Source organism: Ochlerotatus camptorhynchus, unplaced genomic scaffold (assembly GCF_037179485.1).
Source record: "Ochlerotatus camptorhynchus isolate MF236.1 unplaced genomic scaffold, CSIRO-AGI_Acam_v1.1 ptg000367l, whole genome shotgun sequence".
Lineage (NCBI taxonomy): Eukaryota > Metazoa > Arthropoda > Insecta > Diptera > Culicidae > Ochlerotatus > Ochlerotatus camptorhynchus.
The window spans coordinates 6,031,375-6,051,138 of NW_027040855.1; the positions used below are offsets into that span (position 1 = coordinate 6,031,375).

The window sequence follows — 19,764 nt, forward strand, 5'->3', positions numbered from 1 at the left end:
ATATTTACTTCAAAAATCAAAAGAAAAGTTAATTGATGGAGCCTTGAGTGTAAAATTGAACGCATTTTCGCTTGATGCCCTCCATCAAAGTCTTTACAGTGTCATCCGGTACCAGTTTCTCAATTTTTTTTTTTCATTTTCTTAACATGTCCTTCTCGTCTTTGACTGTCTTCTTGCTCTTCCGAAGTTCCCGCTTCATTATTGCCCAGTACTGCTCCACCGGGCGCAACTCCGGACAGTTTGGCGGATTCATGTCCTTTGGAACAAAATGGACAGAATGGGCCTCATACCACTCCAGGACACTTTTAGAATAGTGGCATGATGCCAAATCTGGCCAAAATAGCGGAGCTTCGTCGTGCTGCTGCAAGAACGGCAAAAGGCGCTTCTCGAGGCACTCAGATTTGTAGATCTCGCCATTTACTGTGCCCTTTGTCACGAAAGGCTTCAATTCTCAGTCCGCAAGAGCAGATGGCCTGCCAAATGAGATATTTGGAGGCGAACTTCGACATTTTCTTCTTCTTAAATTTATCGTCCACATCGAAGTTGCTCTTGCCGGTGAAAAACTCCAATCCCGGAATTTGCTTAAAATCGGCTGTAATATACGTTTCGTCGTCCATCACACAGCAGCCATATTTTGTCAGCATCTTCTCGTAGAGCTTCCGTGCCCGAGTTTTAGCCGTCGATTGTTGCCGCTCATCGCGGTTTGGGAAGTTCTGTACCTTGTATGTATGTTGTCCAGCTCTCTTCTTTGCATTCTGGACGCAGCTCTGCGACATGCCGATCTTTTTAGCCAAATCACAGCTTGAGACGTTGGGATTTGCTTTAATCATCCGCTTCACCTTTCCCTCCGTCTTTTTGATCTCCGGTCCCGGTTTTCTTCCAACTCGTTTGCCGTGGTCCAACGTCAACCGCTCCTGGAACCGCTTCAACAATCTGGAGACGGTTGAATGGTGAATGTTCAACATTTTTCCCAACTGCCGGTGCGACAGGTCAGGAAATTCCAGGTGTTTGGAAAGAATTTGTTCTCTCAACTCGCGTTGGTTCACCTCCATTTTCGTTGAATCGAAAAACACGACTTCGAGTTTGACAGCATGTACACAATACACATCAATGAGAAAGTGTGCAAAATTTGGTTGATTTTTACCCAATGGTAAAAAAGTTATGCCCTGTTGAATGTGTCGCAATAATTTCGTGTTCGCCCTTTACTCCTTGTTCTCGTTGACTGACGATGCCGCGTTACGCATTCTCTTGCCGACATTCCAGAGCGTTTGCATGGAAGTCTCTCACGATAGCCCTTCGACGAACCGACGCCAGTAACCGCGTTTTTTGGCCCTGACCAAGCTCTTAAACTTTTCCTCTAGCTCCGTATACCGCTCAAAGTATTCGCGGCAACCGTATTTACGAAACTGTTTTAACGCGGTAGACTTCTCGTTATTCAGAATTCGTTAGTTATTTATTTAACGGAAATTAAAGCATATGCATTTTTTGTTAAGTTTTTTGACCGAACATCAGTATTTTGATTTGGGGTTACTTTGATAATGCTCGATGAATGTTGAAAAAAAAATAGTGAAACTCACACTTTTCAGTTCTTTAAATATGAAAAATATAATCAGTAAAAAATATGAGTATATATTCAGAAAACATCATAGGCAATAAGAATACAACATTGAATTTGTGATGGCTATATAGGAAATACATTTCATAAATGATGGTTTGAGTGCTTTTTCAAACAGGCGAAAAAAACGAAAATGGTTTTTAATCTGTTTGCAAAATATGTACACATACTATATAAAAACTATATATCAACGTAAATACCCTAACCTACAATATGGAACCAATATTTCTAATTTAGAGAAAGCGCAGCGAGTAAATTTAATCTTTATTTTATACTATAAAAGTTACCCGCATTATCAAAGATACCCCGTTTTACAGTACCTCTTGTTTTTCCTTGATTTGTTTTCCGTCGATCTTGTTTTCCGTACTGGGTACCAATACTGCTGACGCCAGGAAGGCAGCGCCCACCCTGTACCCTACCTATCGACCCATCAAATCATGGACTGGGGACCAATGGTTTTACTTCCTTTCCGAAGGAAGGCGTGATCAGAGATTCTATGCCTCAGAAAATCCCGGCGGCAATCACGCTTACCACTACACCACCGGTGCCGCTCAGTTTTTGATTTGTCGCGGATAAGTTTTGATGTCGCAAAAAAATCATAAATGTTATGCCTCAGAAAAATGATAACCTGGCTATGTAAAGTTTATTCAATTGAGCCTGTCACATATTAGCTATGTTTTTGCAAAGTTGTTTTATTCAACCTCCTCGCGTAGGCTAAATGCTCGCACCTTGGATTTAACGCTACCCATCAAATCCTGTGCAACACTTGCGCCATCTTTCTTACACACTTTCATTCACTCTTTCTTCAAATCCTTGTCGTTTTTGAAGACCTTCCCTGTTTTCCGGAGCTTGCCCTTCATAATCGCCCAGAATTTTTCTATTGGGCGAAGCTCTGGCGAGTTTGGCGGATTTGCCTCCTTCGGCACAAAAACAACACCGTTGGCTTCGTACCACTCCATCACCGGTTTCGCGTAATGGCACGATGCCAGATCCGCCCAAAACAGAGTGTCACCTTTGTAGGACCGGAGGAAGGACAGCAGGCGCTTCTGAAGGCATTCTTCTTTATATATTTGGCCATTTATGGTGCCGATCGTTATGTACGGCTTGCTGAGTTTGCCGCATAATTTGTTGACCTTCATTTATCCGGAACCTCTCTGGAACATCCAGGCGGGACTTGCCGACGAAAAAACTCCAGGCCGGGGATCTGCTTGGCGTCCGCTGTACGTGTCGTCGTCCATTACGATGCATTTCGGCTGCACCAAACACTCGCAATACAGCTTCCTGGCGCCGGATTTGGCCACCGTATTTCGTATGAAGTCCAGCCCACTTCATTGTCTGCTGGACGAACCAGACGTAAGAATTGACCATCTTGGCCACGTTTCGAATCGAAAGGTTCGGATTGCGCTTGAAGTAATCCCTCACATTCTTTGCGTTCACGGGGTCGGTCGTCTTCGCTTTTCTTCCACTGCCAGCTCACCGCTGGGTCGTCTGGGTCTCCTTAAACGATTTTACCACACCGGACACGGTCGAATTGTCGATTCCAAACTGTTTCGCGATCCACCTGTAGGACTGGCCTGGATTTTCCACGACCGCTTCCATAATTTTTTGTCAAAGCACTTCTTGATTGGAAGCCATCTCAATAACCACTTGAGAGATTGTGACGAGATTAAAACTAGTTTTACTCAAAATTTCATCTATTTTTAGCCATGCAATGAAAAGTTATACACAAAAGAAAGTGTTGCATTTTTTAGAGTACAATCTTTAATACTTACACTACCTGTCATAAGTGACGACTCGCGTGGAAAAGTATTGCAACATTCATTTGAATATTGCATCACTTGAAAAAGTTTAGCATCACCCAAGAAAAGTTTCTATTTTCACTAAAATTTGAACAAATTCACTGTATCACTGTTAAATTATTGTGGTAAACATTCAGAAAGCTCTTAATTAGACTAGGAAAGTTTTGCAGAAAGTGATGGCTCACGGTAGAGAAGTTAGATATCACTATGGATAGTACTGAATCATTTCGAGCTAGAAATCATTTCAAATGTATTGATCCTTAGTAGATAAGTTTGAAATCACTATGAAAAATAGTAAATCATTAAATATATTTTACCCGCCATAAGAATAATATCGCTCCACGGAGAATCAGACCTGAAAAGTTTAGAATCTCGTGAAGCTGTTGCGATTCTATACACAAAAGTTTGGTATGATTTGAATTTGATGTGAATCAGACCTGAAAAGTTTGAAATCACTTGAATTGGATGTGAATGAGACCTGAAAAGTTTGGAATCACTTGAATTCGATGTGAATCAGACCTGAAAAGTTTGAAATCACTTGAATTTGATGTGAATCAGACCTAAAAAGGTTTGAAATTACTTGAATTGGATGTGAATCAGAACTGAAAAGTTTGAAATCACTTGAATTTGATGTGAATCAGAGTTGAAAAGTTTGAAATCACTTGAATTTGATGCGAATCAAGACTGAAAAGTTTGAAATAACTTGAATTGGATGTGAATCAGACCTGAAAAGTTTAGAATCACATGAATTTGATGTGAATCAGACCTGAAAAGTTTGAAATCACTTGAATTGGATGTGAATCAGACCTGAAAAGTTTGGAATCACTTAAATCGGTGAGTATAAGAGCTCAATTTCCCAATTTCTTTTTTATGCACTGGATCAGTTGAGGAAATTTTAAATTCAATTTGTTGTGTACAGAATCACTTCAGAAATGTATGAAATTTGATGACGAAATATTTGAAAAACACTGAATGACTCGGGAGAAGTAAAGAATCACGGTGAAATATATTGATTTTAAAACCAATATGTAAAATGGAGATTTCTTTGGGAAGTACTGATTTGGAAGTGAATAAGCGAAATAAAAAAAAACTCTTCAGGATACTTTGAAATCACTTTTAGAAGTCTTGAATCCACTTCACTTCAGAAAATTAGGAAATACCGAAATGCTAAATAATTCTAAAAAAGTTAAAAATTATTTCGGATTCAATCAGAATACAAGTTTCTTGTACAGCTTAAATTTACTCTAGGATCGTTTAAACCATTTTTATTTTAACAAATCAAATTTTAGATTCCTCGAAATATGCTCCATTCACATTTATCACCGCCTTGCACACCCTGGGCATCCGCTCGATCAATTTTCTTATAGCATCATCATCTATTTGTTGCCAACACCGCTGTAGGCATTCCCAAAGATGTTCATGATTTTGTGATCTAATTTTTCGAGTGGCCCGATCCAGCTCATCCCAGAGCAACTCAATAGGATTTAGATCAGGCGATTGCGCTGCCCAAACCATGTTGACCAATTCTCTCTTTTGTTCCTCTTCGTTTATAAATCCCCGACAGAGCTTTGACGAGTGTTCGGGGTCATTATCTTGTTGAAGGATAAAGCCCCGTCCAACAAGCCGTTTTCCGATTGGAATTGCATTTTGCTGCAGTATGTTGAGGTATCCTTCTATATTGAGAATTCCGCTGATTCGAATTAAATACCCAACACCGCTTCTTGCAAATGAACCCCAAACTAACACCGATCCTCCTCCGTGTTTACGGTAGGTACTATGCAGCTAGGGTTCATTCTTTCACCGACAAGACGGCGAACAAACACTCACCGTTTATTGCCGAATAGGTCGAATTTGGACTCGTCTGTAAATAGTACTCTCGCCCACTGGTTTGTATCCCAGCTCTAGTGATCTTTGGCCCATTGCAGTCTTTTCATAATATTGACTTCTCGAAGCAGAGGTTTTTTTAGCAGCAATACGGCCTTTCAACCCTACTTCAAGGAGTCGTCGTCGTACTGTCGGAACGGATAGTGGTGTGCTTCTCATACTATTCAACTCTTCACGGATATCAGGGGCTGTCCGTGTTCTTTCTCGTTTACTGAGAATGGTGACATATTTGTCCTCTCTTCTGGTTGTAATGCGTGACCTTCCACATCGCTTTCGGTTCTCATGCACAGTCTCACGCACAAGCCGTGTCGAAAGTCCTTCATTATATAGGGCCATGAACGCTGCACGCTGTTCAATGCTTGACTCCTTTCGCCTTGAGCCGAACGAACTTCGAGTCATCGAAGAGGTGCGTTTTAATGGATTTGATCCAGTTCCTTGTTTCCGAGGTCTGCCGAGGTGAACTGTTGATGTTTTGTCAACATCGCTGCGAATGATTCTAGATGCTGTTGATGCATTAATCATCGTCACAGCAGCGATTCGGCGCATGGATTGACCCATTGCAGCCATCTGCAATATCTGCGCTCGCTTATGATTGTCGACCCTCTTCCATGTTGCTGTCCTCATCCGGGAAGGAGTTATTACTGCATTCCCAAGCTTCTGGATTGTTGCAGTACGTCTTTGCCGGTTCAAACTATGGAAAGTAACAATATGCAGATATGGAAATAAAACAGAAGCAAAAACACTACTTCGAAGAATATTTTTACCTGTTGTACGGGCGATTGAAAACTGATTCCGTTTCCTTAAATAGTTTAGCTGTGCCGCTATCTTTCTAGTTGATAATCCAGCCTTGTGCAACGTTACGACACCTGAACGTTTCTCCGTAGGAATCCTTCTCTACTTTTGTATTGATTTACGGTTCTTCAAAATAGGACGTTTTTGCATTTTACGTACATGTTGTCGGCCAACGGAACCAACAGGCCTTCCCGAACGACCTCTGCTGGAGTGGTTTCCTGTTTGCTCGTGACGTTGAATTGCCCGCACTACAGTCGGCTGACTGACGTTCATGGTACGCGTGATGTGGCGTGTTGAAAACCCTTTAAAATGTAACGCAACAATATTGGAACGAATCATGAGTCCTGTATCAGCTCTCGCACCCATGATTAAGCCTGTTGAGCAGAAACTAATATTCGATAAAGCCGATGTGCTATGAATGGTACTAATTTTTCAACAGGAGTTTTTACGCACCCTGAATATCAAACCATGAATGACAAAAGAATGATTCATGGAGCTTTCTGCCACACAGAAATTTTAAAAACTAATGCCACAACAGGCAAGCAAAAGATAAACAAAAGTAGATTCAATCTCTCAAACTCAAGCGCGAACCACTCACGTTTTGTTATGTTTTAATTTTTAAGAATATTAATTTATTTGCTTCTGATATGTTAGAACTCACTTCAGAAAATGGCTTCGGTGGAGAAGCGTTAAGCGTGATTGTCTCTCACCCCCGCAGACTTAGGTTCAATCCCAGTAAGCATCGCCGGTATATTCTGAAGCATAGCATCTCTGATCGATCTGCCTTCCTTTGGAAGGAAAGTAAGCTAGTTGGTCCCCGGTCCTTGAGTTGATGGGTCCAGTTGCAGAAGCCGTCTCCCTGATAATGGTAGCGCTGGTGCTCAGCACGGAAAACAAATCAAGGAAAACACACTTCAGAATTATCAGGAAAATTTGAGAAATGTGCAGATACCGATAGAAAATAATTAACAATGTAAACAGTCGAAATTCAAGTGATACTTTACTTTTTGTCCTGATTTACATCGATTTCAAGCGATTCAAAGCTTTCCACTCTGATTCACATCAAATTCAAGTGATTCCAAACTTTTCAGGTCTCATTCACATCCAATTCAAGTGATTCCAAATTTTTCAGTTCTAATTCACATCAAATTCAAGTGATTTCACACTTTTCAGCTCTGATTCACATCAAATTCAAGTGATTTCAAACTTTTCAGGTCTGATTCACTTCGCTACGACTTCAAGAGATTCAGGTCTGATTCTCAGTGAAGCGATATTATTCTTATGGCGGGTAATATATATTTAATGGTTTACTATTTTTCATAGTGATTTCAAACTTATCTACTAGATCAATAAATTTGAAATGATTTCTAGCTCGAAATGATTCAGTACTATCCATAGTGATATCTAACTTCTCTACCGGGAGCCATCACTTTCTGCAACACTTTCATAGTCTAACTCTGGCGTTCTGAATGTTTACTACAATAATTTAACAGTGATACAGTGAATTTGTTCAAATTTTACCGAAAATATAAACTTTTCCATGGGTGATGCTAAACTTGGGGGTGATGCAATATTCAAACGAGTGTTGCAATACTTTTCCACGCGAGCCATCACTTATGACGGGTAGTGTATATAAATTATGAAACCGTTGTAAAGTCCTTCGGCTTCGTAGAGGTTTTTTAAATCAGGTGAGCCTTACCAAATAATGGAATTAAAAAAAAAAACATGCCTGATCATGCCCAAGTAACCGAGAAAATTTCAAACCCGAAAATTCTTGACTGAATTCCATGATAGACAGATTTGATATCTTCATATTGTAAAAGCAGTACTCGAAAAAAAATCCAAAAGCTCTACAAAGTAGACTAGTCCTCTAGTTACCGGCATCGTTATCAGCTGTTGCGATTGTAGGTACTCCTACCGTATCCGTATGGGATGATGTTTTGTCTCTCCGTCTCTTCGGTAAGGCTCTCGCTCGACTGATACGGCACCTTTTACAGTCTGTAATCGCTCAAAGTACAGTTCGCAAAAAGCAGGAAACCTCACAATCTAAGTCGAAACATTTAACGGCCATCCACAGCCATCCTTTCAGTAATAGCTCGGTGTGTTGTCCGGTAGGAGGTGTGCCAGAGAAACGCGTGATTCTCGTCCGACCTAGTGGTTGTTCATTTCTTGATTGATTTGTTTTTGATTTCGCTTCTAAGCCGGTAGAATAGGCGTTTTCGTGTGAAGTAATCGGTGCGTGGTGGAAGTGCAGTCCCGCGGGGGTGGCTGACGTGGATTATATTTTTCCTGTTTTTTTTTAATAACACAAGTAAAACAACGAAACGATTTCAAGAGAAGCTTTTCCGGTTTCGGGTGTGCTTAGGTTTAAGTAGTAGATTTTAAGGATAGGAAAACTGGTTGGTGCGAGTGCAGTGATCGTGATCTGTGTGCATAAGAAACTTTTGAAAACTATTTATATGTTGTACAAAATGGGCAAAAAAGTTCCTGAATTTTGCGTGATTCGTCGCTCCAGATACAAGAGAAGCCAAAAGAGGCGTTATCGTTTGGTAAATATCTATACAGCTTAACGATAAGTTTATTGAACTGTTTGAGGAGGATTTGCTTTTAATGTCAATATTTTCATGGCGAACGGTCGCACCTTCATCACTGGCGGTGCACTTGGTTTGTTGTTTCGTTATCAATTTGCCACGTTTCACTTGAGGATAATCTTATCTTCGTTTCTGAATAGCTGAAGTTCACAAATAGGATAAAAAGTTGCATTGTGATACGGATTATAAGTCATCTAGCTACTTTGGGAATTTTTCTAGATATAAATGGTAAATGTCCTTTCTGGGTTTGTGCTTTGGGTTGTTTTTCGAAATTATGGATTCATTGGATGCTGATATTTTGTATTTGTAATTTACAAGAAGGGGGTAAAAAGTATGTGTTTGATCGGACTTGGAATCAACCGCTTTTAGAGTGTCACAATCAGCGATTTTATTATACATGAGTGCTCACTCTGAGTGCACGCTCACGAATCATAAAATCGTTGATTGCGATTTTCTGAAAGCGCAAAGTGTCAAATACATACTTTTCAAACACTTCTTGTAATTTACAAGTACACAATATGATTATACAATGATTCGTACTTCCGAAAAAAAAATATAGCGAACTGAGTGCAACCCTGCCCAGGGAAAGATGGGTGAATTCAATTGAGTTCTTAATGCGAAATCAAGTTTTTATACGGTATTGAAATCTTTATGCGAAATAGGCCATAATGCATCATTAGAGTCGAAAGAGTCTCCAAATCTACCAAGCGATCGTCGACATTAGTAGCTAGCAAAGCAGTCATCTTATTCATTATCATGGCTGTTACATCCCATCTGAATCTTTACGTCTGCCATCAACTAGTTTTTTTTAGCACTTCCGCAGAGTGCTTGAGAGCTTTCTAAGCCTGCACTATTTTTGTATTCGTATATTGTGTGGCAACCACAGGGCTACTCTATAGTCTACAGTCTATTTCCATCCCGAATAGTTCTTGGGCCGGACAAGGAATTTGACCCATCGCCTCCAGCTTGATCTTGCTTTGTTGCAGGACCATTACCCAGGGTGGTCACAGCCAGGCATGGAAAATCATTTGCATTCATTTCGTGCATTCATTTACATTCATTTGCCTCTAACTTTTTTCTTCAACATCATTCCGCAAAATGATGTACAAAGCTTTTGTAGGTTTTGTTATTAGCTATAACTTTTGTCAACAAATCAAATCCGTATCTCTTATGCATGATGAACCAGAGAGAACAGAAGCCACTACTGTTTTTCAGTGAATGTATTTTACATTCACTGAAAAACAGTAACAAGTTATGCCCACTCTAATTCATGGTGCATAAGAGATACAGATTTGAGCTATTAGCAAAAGTTGTAGCTTATAACAAAAACTACAAAAGCTCCATGCATCATTTTGTGGAATGCTGTTGATGAAAAAAGTTAGAGGCAAATGAATGTAAATGAATGCACGAAATGAATGCAAATGATTGTCCATGTCTGGTCACAGCACCGAAAAAAATAACAAAAAAAAAATAACCGGGAAAACCAGGAAAAACCAGGAATTCCGATACAAAACCGGGAAAGTTTTAAAATGCTTTTTCTCAATCCCTGATTTCAAATTTTCAATTCAAAATTATTTAGATTGATAGACATTGATCAATGACTGCGCTGATGTATATTCATTAATTATCAGGCGATCAAATATTGTACACTCAGTTCACGCCTTTTTTCCTCACTCAGCGTCTTATCAAACGTCTGAAAAAGCTTGGGCAAAGCTTGACAATCTTCACATCGCAGTCTTTTTCATTGTGCGTTTTCTTTCGTTTGCCTGCGTTGCGGTTCATGTGTATTGGTACAGTGTTTTTTTTTTACTAAAGACGGTCGGCTCCATCGGCTCTTGTCAAGGAAGCTTTTTCATTCATTGCACGTGTTTTGATATGCAAACCTCATCCATTGACTTCAACGCTGAACAGATAAATTTGAAAAGTTATCAAATATGAAGGGTGACATTTGAGAAAATTACTGGAAACTATCATAACAACAAAATATTCGTATATATAGGTATGAAAAGGAGTACCCTTGGAGTGCACCGAATCCCAAAGATGTATCTGCAGCTCGGTGTACCTGGTGCAATAAATCATTCAAAATTGATACGATGGGGCGAATGGCTTTTGGTAGTCACGGAAAAAGCAAAGGGCACCAGCATCAAGCTGCAACGTGTCACACAAATGTGCCGATAAGCAATTCTCGCGTCACTTTTCAAATAGACCAATGTAACAAATGTAAACAAATCGAGTTAAGCGATACAAACTATTGCTCTTCTATCATTGTATGTGATACAAAAACTTCCATTCAAATTTGCTTTCATTTATTTTAAGATAATCATAGGTCGAAAATTGTCCAATGTACAGTTTGAAATGATGGGTTCATGTTTGTTACGTCGGTCATTCGGACTGCCTAACATGATTGGTGCTCATTTTCTAAAGGCGGGGCCAATCTAAAGTTAGCTACTCTACTATGACATCTGTCGAAGGGAATCTAGTATCATGTAGAACAAATCGTCCAATGTAACACTAATTGATTATGTCATTGAGAAAAATCGTTCAATGTAACATGTCCGATGTACAACTTGACTAGTCAAAACGTCCTATGTGTTTTTTTTTTCTATATTGTCGCATGAAATTTTACCGTTTCTACTGAATTTTCAACGTTATTATTCACTGACTACATTAAAAATAGTATTGCAAAATGTATTGTTTCTAAACAGTTAAAATAATAATCTGCCGAACTTCAACTTCGATTTTCTCAAAATGGTGGATATGTTACATTGGTCTATTTGAAAAGTGACGCGAGAATTTGCTTCGAGTGAACGGCAAGCACCCCGAAAATATGCATTATTATCAACTGACCATTAGAGGAAAAAAGAGTTATCCCCCTTACACAATATCATTATAGTAGTTTTGGTTGGTTCTTCGGGACGCAAACATATTTTGTTTCGATAATTTCAAACGAATATTTTTTCAATAATTGCAACATATTTTATGCAATATTCTGTTTAGTAGCCTAGAAATATTTAATTTTTATTATAGGTTTATTTTTAGTTGCGCTATTGACAGATATGTACTGCTCGTTGAAAAAATGCGGAATTAAGGCCCATTCAAATTGCTCAGGTGCTGGACCGGACGGAACGGTATTTGCACCAACTAGCTCTAGTTGCTTCTGCACCTGAGCAGCCTGAATGGGCCTTTAATCTTTGCGGATGGAATGCAGTCTCCAAAACGAAACATTTACGTGACTTGGTGTCTTCGACGAGGTTTCTCATCGTAGGAGACGACCATCTGTTTATGTGGACAAATAGTTCGGAGCTCTTACGCATCCCTCCCCATGGACATGGAGGTTGACGGTACTGAAGCAAAGGGTTATGTTTAATTTCTTTATATTTGCAACGATGATGATTTCCTATAGTGACACATATCACCTTCTTAATGCTTCAGTATGCCTCAAACGATTAATTCTTGGTTGTTAATAGAACTTCCTTGATGAAATCGGCTGCTTCATGCAGACTGAGCAATTCTGATTATAGTATCAGATTTGTTCTGTATACAGAGGAACTGGGAGGGCTTATTAAAAACTTCTCACCAATAAAGTAATGATCTTCTTGTAAATTTTGCATATAATTTTATTAATATTTTATTTTATTTAAGCATATTATTTTTGTTACAGTCAATTTGCATTAGCATATGATACAAGAGATTTAATATTACTTGCTCGTTTTTGCGTAAAATAATCAATATTTACTTTACTTGTAATTACCTTTGAAAGTTTTCTTCAAGTTTTTTTTGTGATCTGAAAATTTACCCAGTTTGGTTAGAAGTTTCGAAGCTAACGCATGTCCACAGGCCTAATAGAAAGATAGGCAGAAAAAGTGTATCATGAAGAATGGTTGCATGCAGGGTTGCTTCCACTCACTTGCTATAGATGAGTGATTTTCGGAGTTTTGAATTCGTTAGATGTTGTAATGGAGATTTGTGCTGTTGGATGCGGAAGGAGATTGGAGGGCGGGTGTTTGACGCATAGAGCCTGTCAATTTCGCTTTCAGAGTGTCGCAGTCAGCGGTTTTATGATTCGTGAGCGCCCGCGATTCGTAGAATCGTTGATTGTGACTGCAAGTGGATTTGACGGGTTTTGTGTTTCGGACGCTTGTTTTTGACCTCTTCTTGTGTCTAACATGTGCAGAGTACCATTATAACGTCTAATGGTTTTGAGATTCCTGGTGGCGTGAAATATATTTGTGAGAATATCTTTTTGAGATTTTAACAGTCACGTTTTGTTTGTAGTTTATATTTTATTTATTCATGTAATTATCGTAAATAATAGTTATTCAATAATAGATAGTTCATCCATGTATTCGTACTTTGACGCGAAGCGCTGTGGATTATGAGATGCTCGATGACCCTGGAGGGATCGATTTTGCTTACTGAGCAGAAAATCATAGATTTAACCCCAAGCTCTTCCAGCGCACAATAAATCGCCACCGTCATTTGTATATTTGATATTGAACATTAACCTCGGAAACTATTTGCATATCAAGCGAAAACGTAGTCCTGTATTGTCGCAAAGCGTTATGGTTCTGAGATGCTCGATGACCCTGGAGGGATCGTTTTTGCTTACTGAGCAGAAAATTATGGGTTTAATCCCAAGCTCTCCGTCATGACTCTTAAAATTCATTATCACTAAACAAAATTAATATGTTCTTTCGATAGCCGGCTATCGAGAGATTAAATAAACAACAAATAAACAATACATACTTTTGGTTGCATCGCCAACTTGAGGTGAATCCTAACCGAATACCCTACCCAACCCTCCAACTCCGTAGCACTTATGAGGGTGTCGCTAAGTCGGTGGCCTCTCGTTAAGTAAGTACTACATCAACATTTCCTTCCCTATCCCTAGTTATGGTAAAGATGGGCGTGGCCGGGAATAGCGACAGTCATGCTTCTGTTACTCTTGTTTAGATTGGAACCAATGTTACAATGTTTAGATTGGAACCAATGGAACCAAGCATTATTCCTGAAAGTAGTCTAACTGAGAATTTCAGAAGAGACGTGAGTGTCGCTAGTATCCAATCTACGAAGTATACCATAACAACGCTAACGCTAAGAAATAGTTCGGAGCTCTTACGCATGGGTGGCGCCAAAATCTGGCTCTTTCCTCTGACGTTTAAGGGACTTGACGTCTTGGGCAGGGTTGTTCATCTTGAAATTATTGCCATGATTGACCTTAATGAACACTTAGGCAAATAGACTTAAGAATTTCATAAGGCTCGAATTATGAACGGCACATATTAATTTCATAAGCACGACTTATGAAAAATTTTCGTCTTACATGAGGTAGCTCTTCTACGCCATTAGTCAATCCATTTACCCAAGCGTTGACAGACGAGTGGTCCAGACACAGGACTCTTAATCTCAACGTCCATGGTTCGGTTCCAGTCTGCTCAGTTTTATTATTTTTTGTCGATATTATTTTTCATAAGGCAAATCAATGAAATTCATACAGATTTATTGTGGCTAAAATTCATAAGTGGTTCTTATGGAATTCTTACGTTCTTTTGCCTCAGTGAACGTCAAGGTTCCACAGCCTACTGTTTGCGAGTTATATGGACTTGAAGAAATATAGTTGAAAAGTCGTTTTTACCGTTCTGAATAGATTTTTTCTAGGGTGTAGGGTTGTATTTTTTTTTCCTGATGTCGATGCATCAAACAGAGATTATTTGTGAGAAAACGTTGGCTTTGGATACGAATTTCGGAGATAATGTTGATAGGCATAAAAATTCAGCGGTTTTCAAACATTAAAATTTCCCAAGCGCTAAATTATTATTTTTCCTTGATTTGTTTTCCGTTGATCTTGTTTTCCGTGGTGAGCACCAATGCTACCTATCGACCCATCATATCATGAACCGAGGACTAACGGCTTTACTTCCCTTACTTCCCGAAGGAAGGCGTGATCAGAGATGTTATGTCTCAGAACATCCCGGTGGCTCCGACTGGGATTGAACCCAGGCTAGCTAGGGTGCGAGATAATCACGCTTACCACTACACCACCGGCACCGCTAGGCGCTAAAAATTGCGTTTAAAATTTGCAAACTGTCAAATATTGAAATTTGCATCATTGTACATAATTCTCAATATTCATCACAGGGGATCTGTGGGGAAGTAAAGGGGAAGAGTGTAAAAAAATAACATTTTAAGGCCATATTTTTCTTTAATTCCATATAATCCGAAAACGGTTGGCTGTGGATTTTTAAGTCTGCACAAGAGTTGTTTTTTTTTTTGAACTAGTTCCTCCAATACAGTGCAAACTCAAACAATGTGTCAATGTAAACTCTTCGATTTGTTTTCCGTCGATCTTGTTTTCCGTGCTGAGCACCAATGCTACCAACGGCAGGGAGGCAGTTCCCACACCTGGACCCTACCTATCGACCCATCAACTCATGAACCGGGGACCAACGGTTTTTCTTCCCTTCCGATGGAAGGCGTGATCAGAAATGTTATGCCTCAGAACATCCCGGCGGCGCCGACTGGGATTGAACCCAGGTCTGCTGGGGTGAGAGGTAATTACGCTTACCACTACACCACCGAAAAAAACCATGTTCTTTAAAGCTAAATTTTTTGGCACAAAAACTGACCTGAGCTATTTATTATTCGAAGATATCGTTTACCTCCGCGATAGTAAGTAAAGGTACTGGCAGGTAGTTATTTTTTAATGTTTGATATTTTTTTGTTATGTCTAAGTCAGGTTAATTTATTTTATACCACATAAACTGAAAACGGAAGTATTCTTTGAATTTTATACCAACTATGGATTATGGGTTTACTTCCAGGTGGTCAAAAAAAATGATAAAATTGCATCTGTGGCTTCAGATTTACCTGGTGAGCCAAATCAACCAGTTGCTTCAACTTCATCTTCTGAGGTACGAGGGATGCAACCTGTCATGCGAAAGTATTTTCTAAACGACGTGGTAACAACTGCTGAAATTTTGTGGGCGCTTGAAATTGTGGCCACGCATCGTTCATACCGTAGTGCAGGTACCAGTACCGGGCTGTTTCTAAAGATGTTTCCAGACAGCCAAATCGCTTCAAAGATGGAGATGAGCCTTTTACTTTAAGAAGATGTTATTGTCCAAGGTTGAAAGTTGCACCGAGATCGTTCTTTCATTCAATGAAACCCTGAACAAAATTGTGTAACGTCAGCAGCTTGATATTGGTATTCGATTTTGGGGTGAAGGTAAACAAGAAGTGCAGATCAGATATGTAGGATCAGCTTTTCTGTCATCGACACGTGCAGTGGATCTGATGCAAGGAATTAAGCATTGTTTTGAAGCTTACCCCGGGTTGTTGAAAAAGATCGTTCAGGTATCTATGGACGGACCTAACGTTAATTGGCGACTACAAAGCGATTTGTGCTCTGATTTGCAAGCGATGCGCGAGAGTAGTTCTTTCAGTTTACTTAACATTAGCAGCTGCGGCTTTCATGTAGTTCACGATTCCTTCAAAAGTGGAATGCAGAAGATGGATTGAGGCATTCACCAATTTCTGATGTCTTTATACTACCTGCTTAAAGGTATTCCCCATACGACGGGCAGAATTCATTGCAGTCACTGGTAGCACGCTGTTGCCATTAAAGTTTTGTGGGGTTAGATGGGTGGAAAACCAACGGGTGGCAGGACGAGATTTAGACATGCTACCCCATTTGAGAAAATACGTTAAAGGCATGAAGTATCGGCACGAAACGAAGCGCATCCTGATTTTAAAAGGAGTTTCAAGGCAGTTTTCAATTCTAAAGCCTTTTCAACGGTACTTCAGCAGCAAGTGTGGAGCCATTTTTGAAAGAATTCCAACTAGAGGCCCCTCTTGTTCCATTTCTATGTGACGAACTCACGAACGGTGTTAAGAATGTGGTGCACCGAGTGGTAAAACCAGATCGTCTTAATGTAAAACCTAAGGCGCTAACTGAGATCGAGTTGGATCAAAACAAGCTTCTTGCTGCAACTGATGTGGATATCGGGTTTGCTGTGAAAGCGGAAGCAATGCGAAAAAAAAATCTCTGAATAAAAACTCTTGGTGTTTCGCAATGACTACAAAAACTATTACGTTGCGTTTTAGAATAAATGTTTTGACCGATCGCCACTTCGGTATACCTTAACAAGGTATGTTTCTTGTTTGAACCCAAGTGTGATCGCAAACTCTCCGGCAGCAAGAAAGCGGCTTGAGTTTTGTTGGAGCACTTGGTCGATCGTCATCATTTGGCAGGGCCTGTTGTGGACATGTTGAAGAATGAATATTCGCAGCTTTCTGCAATGGCATTCTTCAAAACAACTTGTTAAAGTTACCCTCAGGCAGGAGACACGAGTTGACAGCTTTTGGTTGAAGACAATAGCCGATTCCGGAAAACAGCTTAATAATTTGCAATCGTTTATCAAGAAAATCCTTATTCTATCCCACGGAAATGCAGCTCAGGAGCGAGGATTCTCCGTTAATAAGGAGTGCCTAGTGGTTAGCCAGTCCGAAGATGGTCTGGTAGCACAACGAATAGTACATCATGGGATCATTGCTGCTGGTGGTGTATCTAACATTGAGGTTGACAAGCAGCTCATTCAATATTGCAGATGTGCACGAAGTCGTTACCAGGAATATTTGGATGGAATTCCGCCAAAGATAAAGAAGCCAACCGGAAGAGGGATCAATCAAGGAGCTACAAATGAAGAAAGCTAATCTTTTGTCGGACGCAGAGAAAAAGGCTGCTACTTTGGACGCAAAACTGAGTGAGCTGAGGAAGTAAAGTGTGTTATTTCTCCTTACGTTTTTAATAAACTAATCCGAACATTTTCTATTAAACACAACTTCGTTTTACTTTTTTATGTTTCTTTGAAATATTTGGTGTTGGTTAGTTGGTACACATTTTATTACGGTTCCATGCTAAAGCTAATTTGAATATATAGTTGTTAAAAATAACCGGGAAAATTTTTAAAACCGAACCGAAACCGGGATTTTTAAAATTAAAATCTGTGGCCACCCTGATGAAAAGCAATCGTTACATCCGGCACTGATCTGACATAACTCTTTTGATCATTGTTATAATTTGGATTAAGGAACAGAGCTCATAGATCCTTGGCGGGTTCAATTCGTCTGTTTTTTTCTTATCTTCTTCTTAATAAATTATCTAATATACATTGAAAATGAATCTTACTCAGCGAGTGAGTCATTTTTGCTTACTCAAATGGATAAATTTCTAACAGCGTAGGTCACTAAGTGCTGAGTGACCTAAGCTTTTGGAAATTTATCCATTTTGATGAGTAAAAGTGACTCACACTCTGAGTATGATCCGTTTTCAGTGTATAAATACGAAAGCTAGTCCGTAACGCCTATCTTCTTCTCTTTCTTTTTGATTGACTGAGAATATAAGGGCGAAAGGAAAGTGAGAGATTAGAGACGAACCAACCCAAGGCTAAAGGTCTCTCTAATAAAAAAAGGAAACTGAGAGAAGAAGACTATGAGTGTGGTAAGTGAATTATACCAGCAGCACACTTCCAAACAGTGTTGGGAAAATATTAAAAAATCAAATATCACCAATGCCTAAGATCACGCTTGATTTTCGTAGACAAATATCAACAAGCATACAGTTGCGGTTGATTTTGCAAGCTGTGATATCGCACCTCGGAATATCAAACTAACAAAACTCACCAGCTGCAAATCTCAACAAACTGTGGTGAGATTGAGTTTAATGATTTTTGCTTTACACCCGAACGCAACCGAAACTTCCATAACGACTGGCAGCAGTCACTTCGTGTCTGCCATTGGTGAACAGTAAAAAGAGATAGCAAACTATACTTTCTCTTTCTAAGAAAACGATGTGCAACGAAATCATTTTTGTATCTAGTCAACTCTCCGCTTGATTTTTGCACGTTGTGAATAGTCTCGCAATTATAAAGTAGCTTGTAAAATCAATATCAAGCATGATATTTTGTTCCAATATCACGCGTGATATTGAGATCGTGTGTGAGCGGAAAAATATAATTTGATTGATGATTTTGCCAACACTGCTTCCAAATAAGCAAATAAGTTGCTGTAACTTGATTGTGACTGGAATACGTTGCACTTAAGTTACTACAATTGTTCAGTGACAAGTGTGCTGCTTGGGTATACTCCAGGGCGTGAGAAGTAAGCAAATGATAAGTGATTGAGTGAGTAGCGAGGAGTGAGTTAGCATATTGATGGATTAAATTTTCCCTAGCAACGCCGGGGGTATTCATCTTGTAAATTTCTTTCTGGCATTGACAATATGTTTGTAACTTATTTTTCGAGGATCTGTTGATCAGCATTGCTAGTTCTATGCCTCAAACAGCAATGCTGCTAGATAAATCCACGAAAATTTATTGGAAATGTATTCAATTGACAAAAAGTCAATTCTCCCTTGGGTGAATCCCCATGTACCCTGATCAGGGTTGCTTCCGCTCGCTTGCTTTAAAAGACTGTTTTTCGGAATTATGAGTTCATTATATGTTGTACTTTTAAAATACAAGCAGAGTTTTTAAAGTATGTGTTTGACTGTCATTTTCTTTTTCAGAGCGTCAAAATCAGCGATTTTATGATTCGTGAATCGTAAAACAGCTGATTGTGACACTCTGAATGAAATATTGACAAGTTTGATGTGTCCAACATATACTTTACAGCCTCTTCTTGCAACTTACGAGTCTAATAATTAGCATTAAAACGTTTCATGATTTTATAATTTAGAAAATCATTTTTTTTTATAGCAAGTGTAGAAGCAACCCTGCCCTGATAGGGTTTTTGATCTAATTTCCGTCCTACTAAGCACAACCCGCGCTTTACCTCTCTTTTTTGAACGGGTTCTGAATTTATTTACCTTTCCATACGTACCGTTGTCTACGCAGGTGTGGAAGCTGCCTTCTTGCACATTCGATTGCCGTCAATGGATGGCAATCGATGTCCGTCGGTGATTGGCACTAGATTGTGGAACAGAGACCGACGTTAAATAAAGGAAATACGTACCGTTGTATATGATAAAGAGTCGCAAATTGTCGAGATATGGTTTACACTGCTTCTTGATTCTAAATTCGTTCTA

At 39.4% G+C, this 19,764-nt stretch overlaps 1 protein-coding gene across 3 annotated transcripts in view; it reads left to right on the forward strand.

Annotated features, from left to right (window-relative positions):
• Mondo (mondo) overlaps positions 1–19,764 on the forward strand; it is a 226,825-nt gene that overhangs the window by 80,625 nt on the left and 126,436 nt on the right. The window contains exon 1 of one of the 3 annotated variants that reach the window (XM_065232293.1): positions 8,114–8,639. The exons of the other annotated variants lie outside the window; for them this stretch is intronic. The gene's annotated coding sequence lies outside the window, so the exon portion shown is untranslated. Of the gene's footprint in view, positions 1–8,113; positions 8,640–19,764 lie in introns of those variants that run through there. 3 annotated transcript variants of the gene reach the window in all.